This window comes from Lissotriton vulgaris, chromosome 2_1 (assembly GCF_964263255.1).
Source record: "Lissotriton vulgaris chromosome 2_1, aLisVul1.2, whole genome shotgun sequence".
Classification (NCBI taxonomy): Eukaryota; Metazoa; Chordata; class Amphibia; order Caudata; family Salamandridae; genus Lissotriton; species Lissotriton vulgaris.
In genome coordinates, this window is record NC_141687.1 from 826,614,445 (window position 1) to 826,626,818 (window position 12,374).

Below are 12,374 nucleotides of genomic sequence, written 5' to 3' on the forward strand. Positions count from 1 at the left end.
ACTGGCAGCACCTCTGCCATTCTCCCACTGATGTCCTACAATATTTCCGAGTCTCACTCACGGATTCAAAAGTAGCACTCCCACCGTTCCTCAGTGACACACTGCAATAACTCCCGGCCGCATGGCATGGCTCAGGGCGTACCTCTCTTTGTGTCACGACCACAGCTCTTGGGCCTCACTCACTCGTGCGCTCCAATGCTTTTGAGCCCGTCTCTGACTGGCTTCAGTATCCCACTGTCACTCACGGAGCCGTTTTGGATCCTTGCTCACTGACGTACTACAACACGCAGGGGTCTCACTGCATGACTCGTGAGCAGGCGGCACTCGCTGCAGCACACTGAGCACCCCCTCACTGCTGCGCTTCTGGGTGTCACTGCAACTCCACTCAGTCGCTCACTGCCATGAGTGTGCCAAGTTGAGCTGAAGCGGCTGTCTGCCTGGGCGCCTCAGAGGGCGTGGCTTCTTCGGTGCCTATATTTGCTCCCGCAGACCCGACGAGGCACCGAGTCACAGTATTATTATTGAACTTTTTTGATCAACGATATCGTTCTCATTCATGCACACATTTCTATGGCAAAACCCACTCTCCTGTACGGAGTTTGAGCTTAACCCGGTACTTATTTCAGTAACGAGCAACCATTGGTTCATGGTCCGGTTCGGTTCGGTGTGACGCTGACCAATGGACATGAGAGATACTGAGAGGTGGCGATACTTCCGGACCATAAAAGACTTGATGTGACGCCAGAGGTAAATTTGGAGGGAGAAATTGTCAGAGTTTAGATAGAGTGGAAAGTGAGCAGGTTGTTGTGGAAAAAGGATGGCCGTAAAACCCGGTTTATCAGGAATTGCGCTTTCTAGCTCTGGTCTCAGTGAACCTCCCCTACCCCTTATATTATACATTATGTGTCGCTGTTCGTGTATTAAGGGAAGACAGGAGGGATGGGGGCGTGTTCAGACGGCAATGGTCAGTGTATTCCGGTTGTAGGCAAGACAGGAGGGGTGCGTTCAGACGACAGTGACAGGAGCCTTTAAACAAGTCAGGTCCCGGGCCGGCCAGCCAATCACAGCGCGGCCCGGGAATGACGTCACGGGGGTGTCCCGGGCCGGCAGCCAATCCCAGCGGGGCCCAGGACAAAGGGGCGGGGCTTAAAAAAAGTCAGAGAAACGCCCCCGAATCGCGTTTTCAGGGGAAAGCGTGATTGACAGCCTCTGTCTCCCAATGGCTAGCCTCTATTTATGGAGCTAGCCAATGAGAGACAGAGGCGGGTCATCGTTCCGACATAGAACTCAAAAGGTTTTTTAGCGCATGCACACTACGTGTGCACTTGCAGGCAAAACCTAAAAAAGGTACGGAGCTGATTCAAACCTTAGAGAGAATTCTTGATTCACATTCTTGGCAAAAAACCTAACCTAACTTAAAACTGCAACTTACTTACTCCTTCCCACGTATTAGGCTTAGGTCAGGTACACTGGGGTAGGCGTATCTTAGAAGCACCAGTTGAGTTCGTTAGTCAATGTTTTTATGTATGTCAATATTTTATCCGTTTTAAAGTATCATATGGCTAAGAAACCATATCAATGCTTTTACAGTATTATTTTGTAATACTCCTTTTACTGTACGCACTTTACTTCATGATAAGTATTGCAATTGTGGCAATTCATTTCTCTTGCATGAGAAATAAGACTGCTCAATAAAATAACACCTTTTATTGAAAACGCCCGTCTTTCTATTTCTCTACACTCTGGTGGAACTAAGCATGCACGATTGACTGAGTGAAATAGCTGTCTATTGTTTCACACGATTCTGGAGATACACTCCTTATTCTGGGGGAGCAAAGTTGTCATGTTATATGGTTGTCAGAAGCTAATCCCTTCTTGTCTAAATCAGGGAAGTTAACCCCTCCCTATTCATTCGAGAAAGTTTCTAGTGACCTCTGAGCTAGCTGGCAAAAACTAATTAAGTCTAACATAGTCAGTAAAGACCTAGATGACCTCAGTCCTACGTCTACACTGCCGTTTAAGTTATTCCAATGTGCTGAGCCAATTGGGAATATAGGAACTACACTACAGCAGCTTGACATCCTAGATATTCAGATATATCACACTTACCACTGAAATACATTTGCATGGCTGACATTAATATTGCAGCTCTCGCAGCCTACGCCAAAGTAATGCACGTTTAGGTGCTTGCTATAGAAATACCCTTATTAAGATGTAAATAACTAAAAATACTGTCTGCACAAATGTTTCACCTAAAAAGTACATTTCAACACCTATGATACAAGAATCAGCACCTCAAAGGTGACTATAAACGTTAACAAAGGTCTACGCTGTGTGGTGCCACATGTGGAACTTCTTTTTAGAAACTTTTAATAAATTTGAACTGAAACTTTTTTTGCTGAACATTGCACATTATGCAGCAGTTGGTAAATGATATGGCAGGTGTCATAAATCTATAATTATGCGGAAAGCAGAACAGAATGACCTAATCCCATGGGTACTACTCATAGGTGTGTTTCCTTGGTGCACAGGTATGTATTTACCCCTTGAATGCACCCTTTTATCTTTAATTTTTCATACAAATGTGCTTAGCAAGTCGTTCTGATGTGTGTAAAGAATTGTGAGACATGCAGCGTCCTTCTATGCCCTAACATGCTGCTCTCTGGACTTCCTCGATGCCTCTGGTATAGTAGACAGTACATTGTAGTGGGAAAAGGTACATGGCATGGGCACTCACCTGTTCTGCCAGGCACACTGGTAGAGTTTTGAAAAACTTTGTAGCTTTCACTAAGGGGGTGATTACGATGGCGGACGGACATCGTGTTGAGGAGTGCGACCACCGGCCTACAAGGCGGCGGTCCCACCGAGGGTATTACGATGCCACCTCCACTGTGGTAGTCACAAGTACTATCTTTAACATTGCTAGTTGCAGCACCCACCACAACGTTAAAGATGCACAATTTACATTTCCCTGCACTCCATGGCTGGCACCATGCGGTGCGTGCCACATGGTGCAGGGAAATGTGGGAGTGCACATAGGTGTCCCCCAAGTGCTACAAGAAAGTGCCCATGCACAGGAGGGGCCGCAATGGGCCCCCAAAGTAAATATTTCCATCCTTTGAATGGCGGAGGAACCGCCATTCAAAGGCTGGCTTGAAGCAGCATCCTAATGTGGTGGACGGTGCCTGCTAGGTATGCTGGCCGGGTCCGACGATTGCCTGTGTAGGACCCGTGGTGGACAGGCTTTCCGTCCCCCAGCACTCCACCGGCCATCCTCATATGGCGGGCAGGGAAAGGCTGCACGATGACGGTGAATCCGCCACCGGCAGGCTGCCTTTGGCGAGTTCACCGCTATCATAATCTGCCCCCAAGTTCTTTGTATTTTTCCAACAACCCCTTGCATACTTGATGTCCTGCACACATCAGCCATTCTGTACCAAGTTCTGCTGTACTTTCCATTCAATGCTTTCCAAGACTATACTTTATTCAATGGCAATTAATGTACACAGCAACATATAACATAATAGTCAACATAGATATATTCATAGCAATCCTATAGTGGGTAATTGAGAATGAATGGCTAAGTATCAATGGTCTTGTCGTCAGAGAATACATAAGCAAAGGCGCATGTCCCCCGCTCAAAGGAACAACTTATATTTCCCTATACTAATCCACTACCAATTCTTTGGGTTCCGGAGTGGAGTGCTACTCACCAAAAAACGCTTCAACGCCTCGTCAGGGGTTGTAAGCGATAGATAAATACAATTACAATAAATACTAAATAGGTCAATCGACAAGGTTATCTCAGAGTTACTTTCTATACAAAATATTAACGTGGAAGGGCTACCTAACTGCCCAGAAATGGAATGCATTGGTTTCTGCTCTAAGGCTTAACGCACGTAAAACACGCAAGAAATTATACTCTATCCGTAAAAACATTAGAAGTTCACAAGTTGATTTTTCAGGGTTTACCCGAATTTAAAAAAGATTCATGGGGCCTCATTTATGAGGCCGAGCGTCACTTTTACGCCGCTGGTGCGTCACTCTTTGTGACGCACCAGTGGTGTAAAAAATGCGCCTTGTTGCGCCATATTTACAAAGTGACGCATCTAGGTATATGCGTCACTTTGTGAACCCCTGCGCCACATTATACCTGCGCCAGGTATAATGTATGCCACGGGGGCGTATTGACGCAAGGAAGGGTCGTAGAAGTGATGCAGTGAAATCTATGACATTTCACTGCGTCACTTTTAGGACGCCGTTGCGTCAAAGTCTTGCGCCTGCCTCACAGCAGGCGTAAGACTGACACAGGCCCTTTCACATGGGGCTTGCCCCATGTGAAAGGACGCATTGCTGGAGTTGCGTCACTTTTGTGACACACTCCAGCAATGCGTCACTTTTGCGCTTACAGATACGTCAGAAATACTGACGTACCTGTAACTCCTTGCGACATGATGCGTCATACATTAAATATGACGCATCAGGAATGTTGCAAGGAGTGCGCACTGAGAAGTGACGCATCGCTGCTTTCACGCAGCGATATGTCATTTCTCATAAATGAGGCCCTTGGTGTTTAGAAACACACATGGTTGTTCATTTTTATTTGCGTTTGTAGAACTCAAAATACAATTGACATTATCTTTGTACAAGGAGACACTGAAGCCTTTGAGACCTTCCCATTTGGTAATTGACAAATATATGACTGGAAAGATGGAGCTGTTAGTTGAACGTTCCCAAAAGCTGAAGCATTAAATAATCTGAAGATCACACGTTCAGATGTAGCAAATGATAGAAACATAATAAAGAATTGTAGTAGCAAGCGCAGCATCAAAATATAGTTAATATTATATCTAAAGTGGCTTTGGAAAATATATACCCAATTTACCTCAGAAGACTTTCTGGCCCGCCTGCATTTCAAACAAGAGTGAAGAAAGGTAATTCAATGGATTTATAGGACCTGACTGCTGGCTCCAGAGGAGGGAAGAATTTTTTATGGAACGGGATTACGTTTTTAACTGAGCGTCAGTGCAGTGCTTAGGGTCTGCACCAATTCCAATATAAAGTCATCACAAACTAAAAAAGCTAAACAGAAAACTGAAACAAGAATAAAGAAACCAGAATGAAAAGGCGGATTTGAATGTAATATTCAATGCAAGGAACAGGCCCCAGAAATTCCTATATAAAGTGCAATAGGTGCATTTTTGTATATTATTCCTACCATGCTTGTGTTACCAAAGCTAAATGTGACTAATGAACTTATGCATGCTTTAAAGTGTGTTATAAGAAAATGAAAAGGGTTTTAGGCATCCTTTGCGAAGATATATGGGAAACTTTGCAGCTTCCCAAAGTTTGGGATTCTTTTTGCTTCGCCCCACCCACATGAAAAGCATGAGCTTTGCATAATTTTCTTTTTTAACATTAACAAGATGGATTTGCATATGTTATTCATTACAGAAAACATTGTTTTTCTCTTGCACAGCACCAGTGTAAAGTTCCCACATAAAGAATACTTGCAGAAAAAAAATGGACATACATTTATATTGCTGCATACAAAAACTATGCAAAAGTTAACTTACAACACAAACTTCTGCATGCATCTGAGAGCTTGGTTGTTTCTGATAAAGAGAAATGCATCCACCTATGAATTGACACTCATCTTTCTATGCTTACTTCCTTACTTATGCCTACTACCCCTCCAGAGGTATAGGCCATCAACCAGGACTCTCCAGCCATCTCTGTCCTGCGCTTTTCTTTCAATCTGACTCCAGGTGTAACCATCTCCTTGCAGTCCGCCTCTAGGCATCGGCGATAGGTGTTTCTTGGCCTTCTTCTTTTCCCCTTCCCTTGAGGGTTACCGGTCAGGGCTTGCCTAGTGGATTTTGATGTGGACTTGCAGAGGGTGTGACCTATACAGCCCCAGTTTCTTTTCCTGATTTCTTCATGAGCAGGGAGTTGGAAAGTCTGCTGTCATAGGTTGTTCTTGTGGATGATGTTTGGCCAGTGGATTTGGAGAATTTTCCTCAGACAGGTGTTGATGAAGGTCTGGACTGTGTTGGTGATGGTCACTATGGTACTCCAAGTTTCTGCTCCATACAGAAGGACCAATTTTACATTGGTGTTTAAAGCATGATATTAGTTTGCACTGTTAGGTACTTGAAGCTCCAGATCTTCTTTCACTGCATGAAGGCAGCCCTTGCTTTGCCAATTCTTGCCTTGACATTGGTGTCTGTGCAACCTGCTTATCTATGACACTGCCCAGGTAGGTGAAGGCCTCAACCTCTTGAAGTTGTGCTGGCCGTGTTAGCTTTCAAGATCTTGGATTTTCCCCTGTGGATGTTGAGGCCAAGTTGTGCTGATCTGGATGTGACATTGTCGGTCTTTTCTTGCATCTGCAGATTGGTATGAGAGTGTAGGGGCAAGTCATATGCAGAGTCCAGATTGTCGAGCTGTATCCAAGGTGTCCAATTGATACAATTTCATCTCCTTGATGTGGATATCTTCATTATCCAATCAATGGCCAGCAGGAAGAGAAAAGCAAGAGCAAACAACCCTGGCAGACTCCAGTACTCACTTGGATGTCTTCCATGGATTATCTTGCAGGTCATTTCCTCGTAAGAATTCCTAATAATTCTTATAAGCTTTTTATAGCCCACAGTAGTGGCAGAGGAGGTTCCAAAGGGTCTCTCTGTCCACGCTGTCGAATGCCTTCTCATAGTCGATGAAATTTAAATAGAGGGGTGAGTTCCATTAAACTAACTGCTCAATGATGATATGCAATGTTGCAATCTGGTCGGTGCAGGATCTATCTTGCTTTTCTCGCAACTGAGAGTCGACTTGTTACTTCATTCTGTTCAGGATGACTCTCTTGAACACTTTGTCTGGGGTTGATAAAAGAGTTATCCGTTACTCAGGTCACCTTTTTTGAGAATTTTGAAAAGATATTCCTCCTTCCAGTCTGATGACACATTTTTCTCTTACCAGATCCTTCCAAACATGGGGTAAAGCATGTCTACTGATGTTTTAATGTCTGCCCTCAGTGCCTCTATTGGAATGTTGTCAGGTCCTGCTGCCTTCTCATTTTTCTATTGACTGATAGCTTGCCATATTTTTTCCTTAGTTGATCTGCTGCTGTCGATTGGTAAGTCTTTGTCAGCTGGCTGTATATCTGGTAGAGGCTGCGGCATGGGCTATTTCGGCAGTTCTTTAAAGTGCTCTACCCATCTTCATTGTTGGCCTTTGATACCTATGATTGTCTGCCCAGCTTTGTCTTTAACAGGTCGTTTTGGCTTACCCTATCTGCCGGAGAGTTTCATTGTTATGTTGTGGAGTTCTTTCAAGTTTCCATGGCTTTCTGCTTCCTGGGCTCTTGTGGCAAGACCAATGATGAATGTCTGCCCTTAGGCGGGGAACAGGGTTTACAACGCAACTTTTACCACGCAGTACCTTTACCACGCAACTTTTACAACGCAAGTCGTAACAACGACTTGCGCTGGGGGGCGCTGTAGGATAGGGAATAGTTTAATTTACTATCCAAAACCTTCCCTACTATCCACGGGGACTGGAGTTGGAATAGTAAATTAAGCTATTCACTATCCAGCGCCCCCCAATGCAAGTCGTTGTAACGACTTGCGTTGTAAAACCTGCGTGGTAAAGGCACGCTTTGTAAAAGCATGCGTAGTAACGACATACATCCTCCTTAGGCTCTCTGCTTCCTTGTTGGTTTTGGTGTATTCACCTTGAGCTTTCGCTTTTTCTGCTCTTATTTGGCCGGAGTTGACTGCAACTTTCTTTTCCTTTTTCTCTTCGGTTTTGTGGAGAGTCCCGATGGAGATCCATTCTTTATGCTGGTGTTCCTTGGGACCCAGAACCTACTGGCAGGTTGATGTAACTGTTTTTTGATCTTCTCCCACTGAATATATATTGGGTCTCTGTTGTCCTCTAGTTTTTTCCGTACTTAAAACGTGTTACTGAGAGTGACTGAGTATTCACTTGGTTTCTGAGGAAACCAACTGTTGTTGGTTTGTCGATTCCATCCATGCTTTGTTCAGCTTAAGTTTTAGCCTGGCCATTTCAAAAGTGATGGTCTGATGTGACGTCCGCTCTTCTTATCACTCTCATATCCTGCAGGGACCTCCGGAACTTCTTGTCAATGCAAACATGGTCAATCTGATGTTCAATTAAATGGTCTGGTGACATCCATGTCGCCTTGTGTATTCCCGGGTGTAGGAATACACTGCTGCCTATCATCAGACTGTTCAGGGCCCAAAGATGTCGGAGCCTTTCGCCATTCTCATTCATGTCACCAAGGCCATGGTTGCTCATGCCTTCTTCATACCCAGTGTTGTCGTTTCCAGCCTTGGCATTGAGGTCCCCCATCAGTATGGGGATATCTCTCTAAAGGCATTTATCCAGAATGGACTATAGTCTGCTGTAAAACTATTCTTTTTCTTCTTCTTTGCTGGCAGTTGTAGGTACATAGCACTGGATACAATTCATTTGATCCTCTTTTTCTGTGTGTGGAAGGTCGCTGTGATGATTCTGGGACTGTGGGCTTCCCATCCAATCAGAGCTCCGTTGGTTGCTGACGCTAGCATCAGTGCTACTTCCTGAGTATGTGGGGTGTTCTATTTCTTGTGTTCAGAATACAGCAACATTCCCACCTGGAGCCAGTCTTTTCTGTCCAGACTGTGTACATCTGGTCTCGCTGATGCCAAGCAGGGCAAGCTTGTATCTTTTCATCTTCGCTGTCACTTGGGCTTACTTGCCTGTCTCGTACATGGTCTTCACGTTCCATGTCCTGATGGTGATAGTCTTGGTCGAAAGCAGGTGGATCAGGTTTGTGGCTTTTATGGATCTCTGGCTTTCACCACAAGGCATCATAGCTCGCCATGAAGGAGATTCCTCTCTCCCCAAGGCCGGGAAGTCTTTTGTTGACATTTCTGTAGCTAGGATTTTTTACATGGCGGGGTAGCTAGCCCCTAGCATAACCCTGCTCCTTTAGCAAGCTGGGCTTGGGGCGGGCAATGGAGGAGTTCATCTTTCGATGGAGTGAATAATATTGTGCCAGCAAAGGATAAGGCAAACCGAGAAACCTGGGAATCTATGTAAACTTTGCCAATGCCCAAAAGTGTAAACTTTGCAAACGTTCACTTCTATAACAGCCCATTTCCCGGACCAATCATTATGAGGGCCTTTGTGGTTATTTAGTCTACACATCATTTGCCATGGCATTTGTATGGTTACTGAGTAGGAGTTACATTTACTCAGCATTTCTCTGCTTAGGTGTCTGTATATTAGGTGTTTGTATGCATGCTGTTGTACACAAAGTTCCTTCTAGAGCTGTACCACTGTGATGACATTCTTGAAATGTTAGAGTTTGTGCTGAGATATAGGAGTGTGTGAGGCAACTAAGACCTGGGGGAGATGAAAAAGTAGTTCTGTCAAGTTTATGTAGAGCAGACCTGTTGAAAGCCCCTGCCCTCCCTGGACGTATCAAGCTAACAAACTCTTAGTAGGAACCTGGGAAACAAAGGGAAAGGACTGAGAGAGAAACATCGGGATGGAATTCTATGGCAGGACCGGAGGCTTCAGATTAAGCTTTCAACTTCCTTCATTTATTAACTCCAGAAGCTTTACAAAAGATCTTGTTAAACATAAGGACTACATTTCCCATGTTGCATAGGGAAAATGAAGGTCAAAAGAGTCCAAACTGAGGCAGCCAATCCTGGACCGGGGCAGCACACAACTTCCCTCGAGGACACTCTATCCTCCTCTTTCTTTGCTGCTCTAGCGGCATAGAGATGAGTGTTTCTTTCTCTCTTGATTTTAAGGCTTATATGGTGATTTTCTGCTTTAATGTGCATGTTTCTATTCACACACGTGTGTTATTGTGCCCTGGCTGCAGTGCGTGCTAGCGTTTCTGATTTGGCCTTTTTCACAGCAGCAGGAGAGTCTCTTGCTCCTTCTCAGCCGCTTAATTGGTGTGAAGTTCTCTGCGCAGAGCGGCCCTCCTGCCGCTAGGGGATCGCGCGCCCATTGTCTTTCGCACGCTTCACGCGTATACCTCCCGCAGTGCCAGCAAGTTCGTCTCTTCCTCTTAGGCTACCGTGAAGAGATTGACTCGGATGCGCACCTAATTACATGCGGAGGAAGCTTTTACTGCTGTGTAAATAGTGTTTCAACGCTTGGGCCAGGGGCGGCTCTAGGTTCATGGCGGCCCTGGGCAGGGAGCGTAGGTGGGGGGCCCCGGAAGAGGGGGTCCGGGCAGGGCGGAGCACAGAGGCCAGTAAAAAGGGGGGGGGGGGTAAGCATGTTTGGAAGTGGAACAGAGCCGGAGGCCGCCAAATCCCTGCCAGAGGCCACCACGCAAATTTGTATCAATCCTCAGAGGATTATTAAATTAAAGATATATATTGGCGTGGTGGCCCCTGGGGTTTGGTGGCCCTGTGCAGGTGCACAGCTTGCACATGCCTAAGGCCGCCCCTGCTTGGGCACTTTATCTCAGAGAGCCCCTGCCTGGAGCTTGAACACCCGTACACCAAGTAGGAATTTGTTTTCATCATAAAGGGACTAGCCCAGGCAAGCTGTTCCCTCGTCACAAGCAGGGTGAGATTGTCCCTGGGCTAAGCCCTTCATATTACCAGTGTACCCACATATCTTATATTTTTATACCTATCTAAGGTTTCCTTAGCCAGATCCCCTGTGTCTGCATAAGTGTTTGTGCAATAATGGCAGACTATGACGATTAGTAAGAGGAGGAGGAGGAGATTACTTACGCCGATTGACGAACTCTTTTGACAAGTCATGGACTCCTACATCCTTAATGCAGTTTCCCAAGTGGTTGCGTCCCTGCAGAAGAGATTAAACTACCTGCAGGCACAATGCGAACAACCCCTCGACCCGAGGGAAGATCTATTGGGGTCAAAGAAACCTCTACCTCCTCTAATGCTGTCAACCTGAAACGAAAGTGCGTTGACGATGCTAGCATAGATACAGATGTGTTTGCACATTTAAAAAAAGGTGTTTATGGATGCTCATCCCCCCTCAGTGCCCAGTAAGCCGGTGGAAGATCTGGCAGGACCCTGTCATTTCCCAGATGACTTGCCTACGGGCGACCCTGATGAGTCCCCTCAGACCTCCGATGGTGACAGAGATTCAGGAAAGCCATAGCGCCCAGCTAAGGTAGATCAGACGCCCATCCCTGAGACACACAGCGATATGCTCAATCCCAATGATCTCCTGCACCTGAGGTCAGCAGAATGTGTCCCGGCACCTAAGATTGCTGCCTACATGGCGGCTAGATTGGCGTAAACCACTGGATAAGGAGGTCAGAAGCTGCCTGAGGGCGGAGTGCCACGACTGGCCCTGGAGGGGAAGTTGCAGTCACCCCAGAGGTGGACCCTAAAATGGCCACCTTCTTGGCTAAATTCATCCGAGACCCCAAAAAGGGTATTGATCAGTCATGTAGAGAATGCCAGGATAAGCTCCTGGACATGGCAGGCCCCCTGGCAAAAATTCTAGATATGGCCGAAGATGCCAAGGCATTGGGCACTCTTACCTCCCCAGACACGCTCTCTAGCTGGGCCCAGAGAGCGATCATTTTTCTAGGGAATGCCAATGCGGCAATTTCCACAGAGCGTGATTGATTAAAATTGATCCCAAGTAGGGAGAACTGGCCACCTCAGAAGCTGGTCCAGTTGCAGAGGGTAATGTCTTTGGAGACTCCTTTGAGAAGGAATTAGGCAAATTTGTAAATTCATTGGATAAGGCCCAAACATCCATTAAACGCATCTTCACCCCGCGTGTTTTTGGCGCAGCCGGTCGTGGCAGGGGGCGTGCGTCCGGCCGTTCCTGCAACAGAGCATCCTACATGTCAGCTGAACCCTGTAGAGGACAGTGGCAGGACCAGGAGTAGTTTGCGAACTTCTACCCCACCAGAACCTACCCACGCCGTAGGGGTGGCAGAGGAAGAGGAAACGGCTCCTTCAAAAATCAGCAATGTAAGAGTGCAAAGTTCGGAGGTGGTGAACCAAGAGGGCAGGTTGCAGTTTTTTCTGCACAGTTGGTCTTTGCTAACCTCAGAAACCTGGGTTTTACAGACCGTCAGAGGGTTCTAAATAGAATTTTTTGACCTACCGACTCATTCTGTTCACCCGAAGCCCCTGGTGTTCCCACAAGAGCAGGTAGCACTGATAGACAGGGAAATTGCGGCTCTGTTGCTGAAAGGTGCAATCCTTCCCTCGACTTTACATCCTCAAGGTTTCCTTACCAACATTTTTCTAGTGGAAAAGCAGAATGGGGGCAAACCGCCCAGTGATAAACCTCAAGGAGTTCAACGAATGGCTCATTTATCGTCATTTCAAAATTGAAGGTAT